Source organism: Falco cherrug, chromosome 8 (assembly GCF_023634085.1).
Source record: "Falco cherrug isolate bFalChe1 chromosome 8, bFalChe1.pri, whole genome shotgun sequence".
Classification (NCBI taxonomy): Eukaryota; Metazoa; Chordata; class Aves; order Falconiformes; family Falconidae; genus Falco; species Falco cherrug.
This window is the reverse complement of record NC_073704.1, coordinates 10,156,069-10,167,926: the sequence shown is the minus strand read 5'-3', so window position 1 is coordinate 10,167,926 and position 11,858 is coordinate 10,156,069.

Below are 11,858 nucleotides of genomic sequence, written 5' to 3'. Positions count from 1 at the left end.
CTCTGAGTCTTCCAGAGGTTTGCTGCACCTTCTAGAAAGCCCCGCGGCTGTCAGCCCTCCCCAGCAGGATCAGGCTGCGGTGGGGAGGTGGTGGTGTTTTTCGGGTTTGTGTGTGAGTGCATGAAGGTCTCAATTCACACAGGTCAGTGTTGTAGCTACTAAAAAACATACACTACAGTGGGGCAACCGCCATTATCTGACATAGGTCCAAGATACGTCACATGCTGAGGAGTCCCTGGAAAGGGAGAGGAGAGGCTGTAGCGCATAGCGCTGCTCTTCTCCTCTGCATTCTCTCCAGTCTTTGTGGGTTTTTTGGTAGGGAGGAGGATGAGGAAAGGTAGGAAAGAAAAAGGTGAAGGGAGACTCTAAACTAAGGACCATCAGTCTGATAATGGAAGGACAAACCCAACTTAGGGCTTTTTGTCTCCTGTCTAAAGAAATGCCATAAGAAAAATCACCAGCAACCGTACAAAATAAACCAGCCCAACCCCAAAACATTAAAGAACCAACAGTGAAGCCAAAAGCAAATCTGATGTTCACTGACACCATTTCTACTGATGGAAAAGAGGTAAAACATCACTGAAGACAATTGAGTTTGGCTCCTTTTTAGGCATGACAAAAATGTGGCCGATTTGTTTCACATTCTCACATATATACTTAAAAAAAATAATAATTTCTCAGCTCAAATGCCACCTTGACACATCATCTCTCTGCTTTCATTATACTCATATTCGTTTTTGATGTAGGTTATAAATGTGTAATCTAAGTCATAACATAAAGGTTTCTCCGTGGTAGTAAGAGGTGACATTATAAGACATTACACTGCAGTTTATAATGCCAGTGGAATAATTTTGTATCAAGGGTTACAACAAAATTCTTGATAGAGAAAGTTGTTATGGGAAATAATTACTCTCACCACCACCCCCCCCCAGCTATTAAACTTTAATAACTCAGATATAATTTCAGGATTCCTAAAAGTCAGGCTGCCATATAAAGTTTCTGTAATTCCCATGTTTTGGTGGCCGTAACAAAACAAAAGTAGCTAGAACATATTCACTGCTTCATTTAGACAACAAGACATGCAAAATAAATACAAAATGGTTTATTCGTGGCAGACCAAAAGAAATCCTTGCTTCTGAGCTTAGATCCCAGATACCAAATCTCATCAGTCTGTCTGCTGGCTAATCCCATAAATATAGTTATTTAGACTAGAAACTGCAAATGATATATAATGGCAGAAATAGGAAGATAAATCTAGGATATACTTAATGGATTATATAAAAGAGAGTGAGAAATGGCCTATAATTATTCCAGGCTGCTGAGCTTGTTTCCTAGCTGATTTTAAAGACTTTGCTACCTCCTCTGGAGAAATAAGTATAATCAACTATAGGTATATCTACTTTTTTTTTTTTTTTTAAGTAGCACTCAACGTGGCTCCTAGCCTGTGCTATAGGTTTGCCTTCCTGCTTCTGTCAACTCATGAGCCTATCGTAGAATCAGCAAGGAGAGGGGCTTCCACAACGTTGTATCTAAGAAGTCTGATAAGCCTTTTTTAGGAAAGCACCTACACAACAGCAATTTGGTTTTGTTCATTATTGCACCTGGAAACACCAAAGTCACCTGTAGAAAAAAAGGTGCAAGCTGCTATTCACCTGGGCGATTTCTGCACATGGAAATACCTGACAAACATTCTGTGCTTCTTCGGGGGTTTTTTTGTTGTTTGTTTGTTTTTAAAGACATGTAAGTTGGTACATTACCAGCCTGACTGTGAATTTCAAATGCTCTTTTAGGATCTGGGGTCTTGCAGGGGTGGAAGAACTTGTGGTTTTATGCAGTCTAGCCACTAAAGCCTCACCTAAAACAAAATAGCCTTGCAAACCCTGCTGCATTTTTGCTTTCCCTTGGTAGATTTAGCTGCGTGTCTGCACTATTCTAATCTTGCAGAATGACAAAAAGGCCAAACCTCATTAAGCATTAAAAAAAAAGAGGGGGAGAAAGGGGGTAAGGCATGAGGGGGGCAGTGATAGGAAAGCAAACCAGAGCTTTCTTCTGCCATTTTTACAATGGCCTGGAAAAAAAAAAATTAAAATGCCAATTAAGAATCAGTAGGCAGACTTGGTTTTAGAAGATACCTGCACACAGGCTGCCAGATAATCTTGCGGTGCCTGAGGCTCAGACGAGTTAGATACACGGCTGGCTGTGGCAAGGGGAAGGGGAGCTGGCTCACCAGGGAAAGGCAGCCTTGTACCGCTTTGAAGAGCACCCCCGACCCTGTCTGCCAGCTCCCACTTGCTATTGTCTCAGCAGGACTCCTGTTCAGAACACTAAAACAATGAAGATAAGCCAAAATAATGAAAAGAAGCATAAGAAACACGGAAGGAAGGCATTTGAATGATCCATTTGGCAAGAAAAGCATTTTAAGCAGACTTTGCACAGGTTTCTTTATTTGTAGTAGGAAAAAATGATCAAATCTAGGGTCATAACTGTAGCTTAAGGGTGGGGTTTTTTTTGTTGTGTGTTTGTTTTTTAATTATTTTTTTTTTAGGTGTAGTTTAAAGGGGAAAGCTGGGGAGAGCTGCCAGGATTGTTAATTCCTGGAAGTTTTTGTTGCTGGCGCTGCAGGTCTTTGAGATTCTTTGAAAGCATTTGTTGAAAATCATCATTAACACAGATCATCACAAACAGAAGGAAATAGATAGTTCTAAGGACCTGTTAACAATAAAGGCATAAAATGTCAAGTAATATATTTTGCAGCTCTGCTGCTAGCAGGACTACATCAACAAGAGATGATGGCAGCAACTGAGAAAGGGAAACCTCTGATGGCTCATCAGAGATCTATAGGCTGCCTCGGGACCACCGGCACGAGACTGCTACAAAAAAAAGACAATGGCAACTCCAAAAGGGATCAGAAGACCCTTTTTTGGAGGCACTGGGAAGGTCCTGAAAGTCATGGTGAGACAGATCACAGTTGCTGGTATCAGCTGGTGTTTAACTCGGCTTCTCCTCCTCCTCTAGAAAAGACATGTTACTAATGGCACAAGAGCAGGTCAGTCTAGATGGCCACAAACGTGTTAAGTTTGAACTTAGAAACCAATAGAGAACTATTAGAAATATCTATTTGTGGAGCAGCTCTCTAAGGGGAATAACACAGGGCAGAAGAAACAGCCACTTCTACGCGGGGCTGTACAACTATGCAAGGAGTTACTCGATGGAGACTGACTGCGAGGTCCTCAGCTCAGAGGAGTCATCGTGTCCTCCCAGGCTGGTCAGTGGCACACGTTATTTGCTTATTTTGAATTTGGCAAGACACCTAGGGATGTCCCAGTCTTTACACCTGGGAATAATAAACTTCAATTAACATACTCCAAATTAAAGATAAGGGTTAAGTGTTTTGTGACCAGGTTCTTCACCTGCCACTCAGGTAGGAAGCCTGCTAAAGGTATCCCCAGATTTTACAAGCCTTCCAGACCTTTTCCCATGTACTCCCACATGCTGAGTGCTCCAGGGAACCATCATCTGCAGCAAACTGCCCCAGGATCAGGCCCTGCTTATTTGCAGGTCCAAACACCACTGTTGTTAGATTGCCATCTCCCTGAGGACGGACCTCTGGCAAACAAGGACCAACATCATGACATTCATACAGCTGGGGTGACAATAACGAAGAAATAGCTGCTCTGAACCACGCATCCAAGACATGTTTTTAATCAGTTGGGTGCTTTTGTCGGAAAGGCGCTTGCTGGCCTTGTTGTAGTCTTGGTTTCCAGAAGGACTCCTATTTTCCTAGCTACTTGAGCCAAGTTAGTAACATATCAAAGGCACAACAAAGCAGGTTTGTTCCCTTTTTTTGGCACTCACGTGGGAAAAGGGCTAAACCTGTCCTCTTGGCTGGAGTATTCAGCCATGGGCAAGAGGGCCAGGAGAGCTGGTTGGTGAGACCAGACCAGCCTCAAGTCTTGTGTTGATCAACCAGCATATAGGAACAAGGCTGCAAAACAAGGACAAGTTTGTCTTTCTGTTGGACATCACCTATTTCTAGTTAGAGTTAACTCCAACCAGTTCCAGTATTTGAGCTGACACGATGCATTAACGCAGATTTATTTATCGAGGCTCAAGACTGCATGTCCTTACAGACATGCTGCCTTACGACGCTGCCCACCAGGCTCACATCCTCTCCTGTGCTGCCTCCACAGGGAGTTTACTTTGGAGTTTGTGGTGTTTCAGGAGAAGCCCCTAACACATGGGGCCACCAGCACCCAAATCACCACACTGCGAGTCATCAGCAAACACTGTGCTGAAACAGAAGACAGACATCTGGGTGGCTTTAAAATAAAATTGAAATGAGGAACAAGAAGTGGAATATATCAGTCACGGTGGCTCAGAACATTTCAGCTTTCCGCAGAATTTTGTTTACCATCACAACAGGCAATCATAGACACCAGTGGGGTAACAGTAAGGACGTGTCCAAGGTGTTGGGTGAAGAGTATTGCTGTCTCCTCGGCAGCCCTCCCCGAGCAAGGGAGGGATTTTCCAGCTCTCAGACCTGGCCCTCTATGGTCATTTTCTGGACTAAAGCCATTCCCCAGTTAACAGCTTTGCCTCAGTGGGTCTGATGAATAACCTGACCTTGCAATTCCTTTCCACCTCAATCAGTAAGGAGGGTACTCGATTCACGGGGAAAAAAACCCGCCACCATTCCCCCCCCCCCCCCCCCCCTTTACATTCTGTATTTAAATGGGCTATGTTACTATATATCAACATGAGGAATTTCCTAAGTAACATACCTTCAAAACAAAAAGGTTTGATTTTCCTGTTGTTTGACTACCCCCACACCAGCATTCCCAGTACAAGCAGCTCCTAGTAGACGGAGACCCTCACCTCCCACCCCATCTCACCAGCCACCCTCCAGCTACACTTGGCAATATCAAGCGCACAAACCAACAGCTTCCTCTCACTGATCCAGAGCTAAACCGCAACATTAATATAAATATCCATAATATACTCCAGTTCATAACATTATTGGTCAGTCAACACACAGCTCTGGAGGTCCAAGAGTGGAGTCTCTGAGCATGTTTGGCTGCTTTGTTTTAGGCACTAGATGTCAGTGTTTTACTTACAGAAATTTCCAGCCACCGTGAAGGAAGAGTTACCAATAAAGAAATAAATAACATAAAGCATCTTCAGTACCAAAGCCGCCCCCCACCCCCCCCCCCACCCCCCCAAAACAGCAGCCAACCTCTCCTCTCAGGCGGTCAACAGGTTTCCAGAAGAACTTGTACTTTCCCCTCTCCTCAGTTTGTTTATGCACAGAAATAGTCGTTTAAAGAAGAGGAGCAGAGTCAAGCAGATGCATGACACCAAAGGTAGCTGCCAATATTATCTAGAGTAAAAAATATGGCTATGTTTGCTAAAAGCTGTTTAACAGACTTAGCCAAGAATTTTTAATACAAGGAAGGAAACACCCATTTCCTTGAAACCTTGTTTCTACATTGCATAACATTCGTCTAGGTTTTGACTTGGAAGAAGAAATCGGACAGGTTTTTTAGCTCTGTGAAAGTTTTGTAATTTTGTCAGAAGCAATTTTACTAAGATCTTAATCTGGTTTTAAGTTCAGGTAACAAAATAGGTTCAAACACGTTGACAACCAACTGAAGCTGAAATCTTCAACATTCGGTTCATTCAACTAGGACAGTCACCTTTCAAAAAATTTCTCAAATCAAGTGATTAAGAAAAATTTCACCCAGGTACATTGTATACCATCGTCATCTCAATATCAGAGTAGTAACACGTTACATGGTTTAAAATACAGACCCATCCCTTCTCCTTGTGCACACACAGTCTGTGTGTGCAACACATATAAAAGAACTTGGATTTGTAAAAAATTGTGGGAAAGTGGGGGAGGGAAGAAAAATAGCTCATAAATAAGCCTTTTGCTTCTGTCCCAACACAAAGGAAAATACTCCAGTATTACAAAACCTGCATTGTTAACTCAAAAAATAATGACTCTTCATACTTTTTAATGAATATATCAGCATACCTGCTACCCTGCCTCCCACGTACTTGGTGCCACGTCTCACCTTTGCTTGACTAAGGTGTCAGCTAAGATTTATAGCCATTGCAGACCGTAGAGAGACTGCATTAACCCTGCTGCCTGCCTGCCTAGAGCTATGGCCTCAGCCTGCCGAAAGGAAACATCTTTTCTAGTTTTCTGGAGGTTCAGGCAGGGTTTTGAAGCTGGTGTGAGCTCCTGTTCACAGATAAAGCAGTATTCTGCACAACTATGAGCCACACAGAGCTGGGGTGTGGATCTACCGAGAACTTTTCCTACACAGCGAGGACTCCAGGAAGACTTTCATGGCCATGTGTTTTCTGCTATGTATGTTGCTGTTAGCCAGCATCAGAGAGAGTACCTAGGATCCCAAAAGTGGGATGACTACATATATTTGGATTACATGTTTTAAATCCAAAGTTGAAATACCTTATTAAAAGGAAGCTGTTGACTACTGATGCACACTTACCATGTGGTTACTACCTAATTACATCTGCCTAGGCAATCACCCCACCTTGCACCAGTTAAAATTATTTCCTCCTGAAATCAAGTTTTCCAGTCCTTGAAGAGGAGCATTTCTGAAACAAAGATTGTGGCAAAATGCCATGCAGCCTGTTGGCTTGACTGGGGCTGGACTTCAGCACAAATACAGGTTAAAATAACCCTTGCAACCTCCTGAGATACCACTAACCACAGGAATTCACAGATCTCCTTGCCTTGCATGTGGTCCCGTCTCTGATGTATCACATTCCTGCTCTTCTCCCAAAATTCTTTTTGTTTCCACTCTTCACGCAACACAGGGCGGAAGGACAGCAACCTTTTGACTCCCTCTTTGACCATCAAAAGTGCTCCATGCTGGACAACCACAACAGATTGTTGTTTGCCATTCAGAGGACTTGTATATTAGTTGTTACAACTGCCTTGTTTTTTCTAACAAACAAAAATGGAAAGAATGATGGACACCATTGGCAAATTTTAAAGATAGTTTGTGTGTTATCTTTTGTCCATCAGTATATGTAAGCTCTATCTTACTTTGCACGTGTTCATCGGCTGAGAAATTGTGTGCCATCAAGTAGATATAACAAAATAAGTAAATCCCACCTCCCTTCTTTTTTTCCAGGCTACCTATGCACTAAGCTCAATATGGAATTTCAAGTATGCTGTGCTAGTTGTACTCCACAGCAGCCTATGGGCCTCGGGGGAAAGGTGGGGGAGTACCTTTGCTGCAGAAAGATCAATGTTAATCTTGTTATGTCACTATTCATAAGCAGAGTGTTGCAAAGGTCACACAGATTCCAAGCAAGTACGGAAAATTGTAAAACTTTACTGAAAGGACAGGGATATACTCATATATGAAATTAAATCTAAGGCTAAGCTGCCCTCCAGAAGAATATATTGAGGACCTTTGCACGTCAGATAATGATACAACCAAATACAATGCTACTTTTATGGCTTATTTTTAAAGAAAGCCCGGGCAAAAGGAAAAAAAAAAAAAATAAATCCAATTTTCTGTTCTACCTCTTGAAGAGTAAGAAAAACAAAACAAAACAGAAAGAGTAAAAAACCAAAACAAAACAAAAAACACACACACAAAAAAAAACCCCCAAGAAAACCAAAATGAAACTATCCAGGACCATCAAACATGACCATCAAATGATCCATCCCATTTCGAATGCTGTGAAGTCATTAGTGTTCTTCCAGCCTGACAAATCCAGACATTGACTCAGTATGGTATGGAGAAGACAAAGCAAATGTAGTCACTCTGGGCTACGTTATATCCCGATGCATGCTGAGGAAGATTGGCATCCATTACCTGCGCTTAGCACAGAGGGGTTTCAGGGAGGAAAGCGTATGCTAGGCAGACCCAGAACCAGCAGGTTAGGGCATAAGCAAGGAAACAGTAATTGCTCCCCTTTTTAACATGGAGCGTGGCTTTTGATTTGAAAAGCTTTTCACACAATGAAGTGGTTTCTCCAAAGAAATAGATGGAAATCATGCTGGATCCCCAATGTCCCCACTTTCACAGTGGGTAACCAGAGATCTCTCCCAGCCACCTTTTGTTCTGTTGCTTTAACAATGGCTCAGAGGGTCGCTACTAATATAGGTTTGAAGGAACGATAATATAAATTGACATTTCAGTTGTTGTATTGGCTTGGAGCAATAAATCAAACTATAAACCATAAGTCAACTTTATATTGTAAGACAAATTATCAATTTGCTTTGGTGAAATCCAGTCTCCATTGAAGAGTCAAGTCAACTTACTGGGAGAGAAAGGAAAGCCAGCAAACAGACACTGCAAGAGTTTAAAAATAAGCTTGTTGTGAATTGTTAAACTGTGTCTGGAACTACTTGTCAGCACCTAGCGTGTGCTTTGCTACGGCCTCAGCTCCCATCAACATACGAAAAAACGTACGATCAGAACAAAGTGCTGCTGAAGGAAAACTGCAGCTGTGTCAGCTTTTCACTTTCTAAAGCAAAGAAAACCTCTGAAGCCTTATCCATAAGCCATCAGCCCCTCACCTTCAGTTTTGCAGCCACTGCTACCAGGCAATGCAAAGCTAACCCACGTACTGCAGGCTGCTCAGGCTTTTCCTTACAGTCAGACTAGTTAGGACAGGATAAAATTGATGAAGATCCCTTAGCCATCCCATTACTGTCTAAGGACGTTGTTCATGAAAAGGTCTCCTAGTTTGGAGACCATTAAGACATAGAAGAAATACAAGCTGGTAAGCCCTTTGTATCAGAAGCAGGGGGGAAACAGCATTGCTCTGTGCATCTCAAAGTTACGCTTGTATAAAAGCATATGCAGATCAGCCCCAGGATTTTATTGCCTGCTTTTAAAGAGTTGCTTACGATTCAGTTAAAGTCTCTAACAAATAGAAAGAATTTGCATTCTTGCCTGGTCCCAAGGAAATCAGTGGGGGGAAAATCAGTTTTGTAATAGATTTCAACACCAGAACACTTACTATGAGACTCACTCAACGGGCTGGTTAAGCAACGGGTTCTCAATCATTTCATATAAGGCCATTAACAGCTGTAATTTCAGCCAACTGGCATATATTTGCAACTGTTTTATGTTTATATTTTAACTTTAAAGGTTCTTCCCCTTTCTATCGCATCCAACAGCATCTCTCTTTATGGCGGTACCTCAGAAAAGGGCAGCTTGCCACATAGCCACATCGGATTAACACTGGATGAGCAGCCAGTTTTCCATCTGCACAACAGCAAGAGAAATAAATTCTCATGCCATTACGTATTTCTGCTGAAGAACCCCAGACCAACACCACAAAGAAGATAGCAGAGGTAAAGGATGCCAAGTCAGGAGTGGCTGGTCTGAGCTTAACATTGGGAGGGAATGGGACAGCTTTCAAGGCTGAGCTAAAAGCCAGTATTTGGAGACTTGTTTTGGCTTTATATTCAGTCACAAATTGACCACAAGGGTCTGACATTTTTCTGTTGATTGGGTTGAATGAGCTGGGGGAATTTCTGTCCGCTCTTTTATCACTCATCTACTGTCACAGCTTCAAATACTCATGTAATCACCTACATTTTAAGGCTTCTTGGACATGGACAAATTTACTCTGAGGCAGTTCCAGGTTTTGAAAATTCTCAACCATTTGAATGGGACAAAACAAGGAGACACAAAAGTCTGTTCAGTGTTTGCAGCAATATTGTTGTCCCATTCTCACACCTGCATGCCCAAAGCAGCCCAGGAACACAGCCCTCCCTGGCAAGAATTAAAAATATCTCCTTAAAGGATCATATCATCATCCATCAATTCTAAGAAAGCCATAAAGTTTCTCATTTCCCATGTCTTGGATATTAGTTATCTTGGATATTAGTTATCTTGGAGACCAAATTCAGCATTTTCTGGATTCTCCATCTAGATTTATAACTCTTCTGCTGAGCAGGGACCATTGCCTCCCACTCACCACACAACCACCACAAGGCACCTGCAGCAAACCCATGCTGTGGCCATTGCCCCTTGCAGCAAACCCATGTGCTTCAATAAAAACTCTGTTCTTGGCAGTCCTCCAAATTCCCTGCCACTGAGGGCAACAGAGAGGAAAATGGAGTTAAAAAAGAATAACCAGGTGATTTTTATCAGGGAACAGCCTTTGTTCCCTTTTCATGTCCAGGGCAGATAATCTGTTAACAGTCCTCACAGCAAAGGCATATGTTTTTGAGTTTCTTGCACGGGAAACCCTGATGAGGTTTCATCAGCCATGGCAGACTGTATTGTGAACTACGATTAACTTTGAAGAAAACAGAATGGATAATTTCATGCCCCGTTAAACTAATAATTTCTTTCTGCATTGCTGGACTTGGGCAACATTGTTCTCATCCCCGCTCAGCTTTCCACAGCCTCGTACCCATCACTGTGGAGCAGTATTAATTAAATACAAATGTTCTCCTCATCAAAGTGCTGACTAAGGAGTGTCAGATCTTGCCTCCTCAGATGACGTAAGGGGCCCATTTAAGTTACCTAAATACTTCCAGAAAGCATCACAATGCACCACAAATCACAGTGTTATGAACAGGCGCTCAGGGTGCTCTTATCCGCAAGCTCCCAGCTGTGTTGGAAGCCCCCCCAGTCGCTATAAGAGCTGATATGGGTTTGCTTCCCCCAGCAGCATCAAGCCACAATGTGCTATTTCTGCCCACCTTTGAGAATGATGAGAAACAGGAGAAGCGTGCATCCCCATAGCATAAGAACTTATACCAGGTAAGGAGATGTTTCCTATTCCATCACTGCACCTTCTGAGTGGGCTGCCAGGAAAAGCCAGATTCGTACCAGTTCATCCTCCTCTGCTAGAGGTGTCCATATGGGAGCACAGAAACATTTTAAGAGGTGAAGGACTGACATTTCAGAAGGTACCTCTTCACAGCTTTGAGGACCCATAGGCAAAGAGACAGAAAGCCTTAGGTCACAGCCAGGCCCCCTAGCTTAAAACTCGGACAGACAACAAAGAAAGAACCACCCCACTTCTTTTATCCACACATGACCTATCTATCCCATTAGGTGATTTCCAAACCGCTTTCATCTGCAGCCAGCTCCCAGCCAGGAATCCTGGCCTTTCCCCCCTCTTCTCCTACCACAGGTTTTCCATCATCTTAGCAGCACAGAATCATTTAGGTTGGAAAGGAGCCTTGAGAGCATCAAGATTAACCTAACACTAGCAAATCCACTGCTAAAACACGTCCCTAAGCAGCAGGTTTATGCACCTTGTTGCATGGCAGGGCAGTAAGGCCCATGTGAAGTCTCCTGAAGCCAGGGACACATACCAGCAGGGCTTTCATTGTCTCCTTGCCTCACCTTGGGAGAACGGCACTCCAGGCGATCTAACGGAGCAGAGAATGTACTGCTGGGAGAGTAAGAAATACACTATTCAAAAGAGAAGGCAAAAAGAAGAAACCCTTGAGAACGTTATTGACTGAAATAGCAGAGGTAATTAGCTGCAAAGCTGGATTCTTCAGCATAAGAAGTTTCAGTCGGAAGGCTGTCTGCCCTACTTTGGGCTTCAAGAAACTCTCCAGTGCTTCTGCAAGGGGCTCAGGAGCACTCTTGGCTGGGGAGCATGTGGTTTTCTGAATGCCTGAAAGGGAAGGCAGCTGCAACCTATTTAAACCACATAAGAAGCTTTAAGCACCCTTGGTGGGGAGCCAGGAGTGCCTCTCCAGCAGGTAACCGCACCTGAGACATTTTTTGAGGCTTGCAGAGAAGTGCTACAGAAAATTTAGGGACTTGGTCCCAGGTGAATTAACCTATCCGTTTTGTCTGCTAGAACTGTGCACAGCAAAGGGGGTTTCC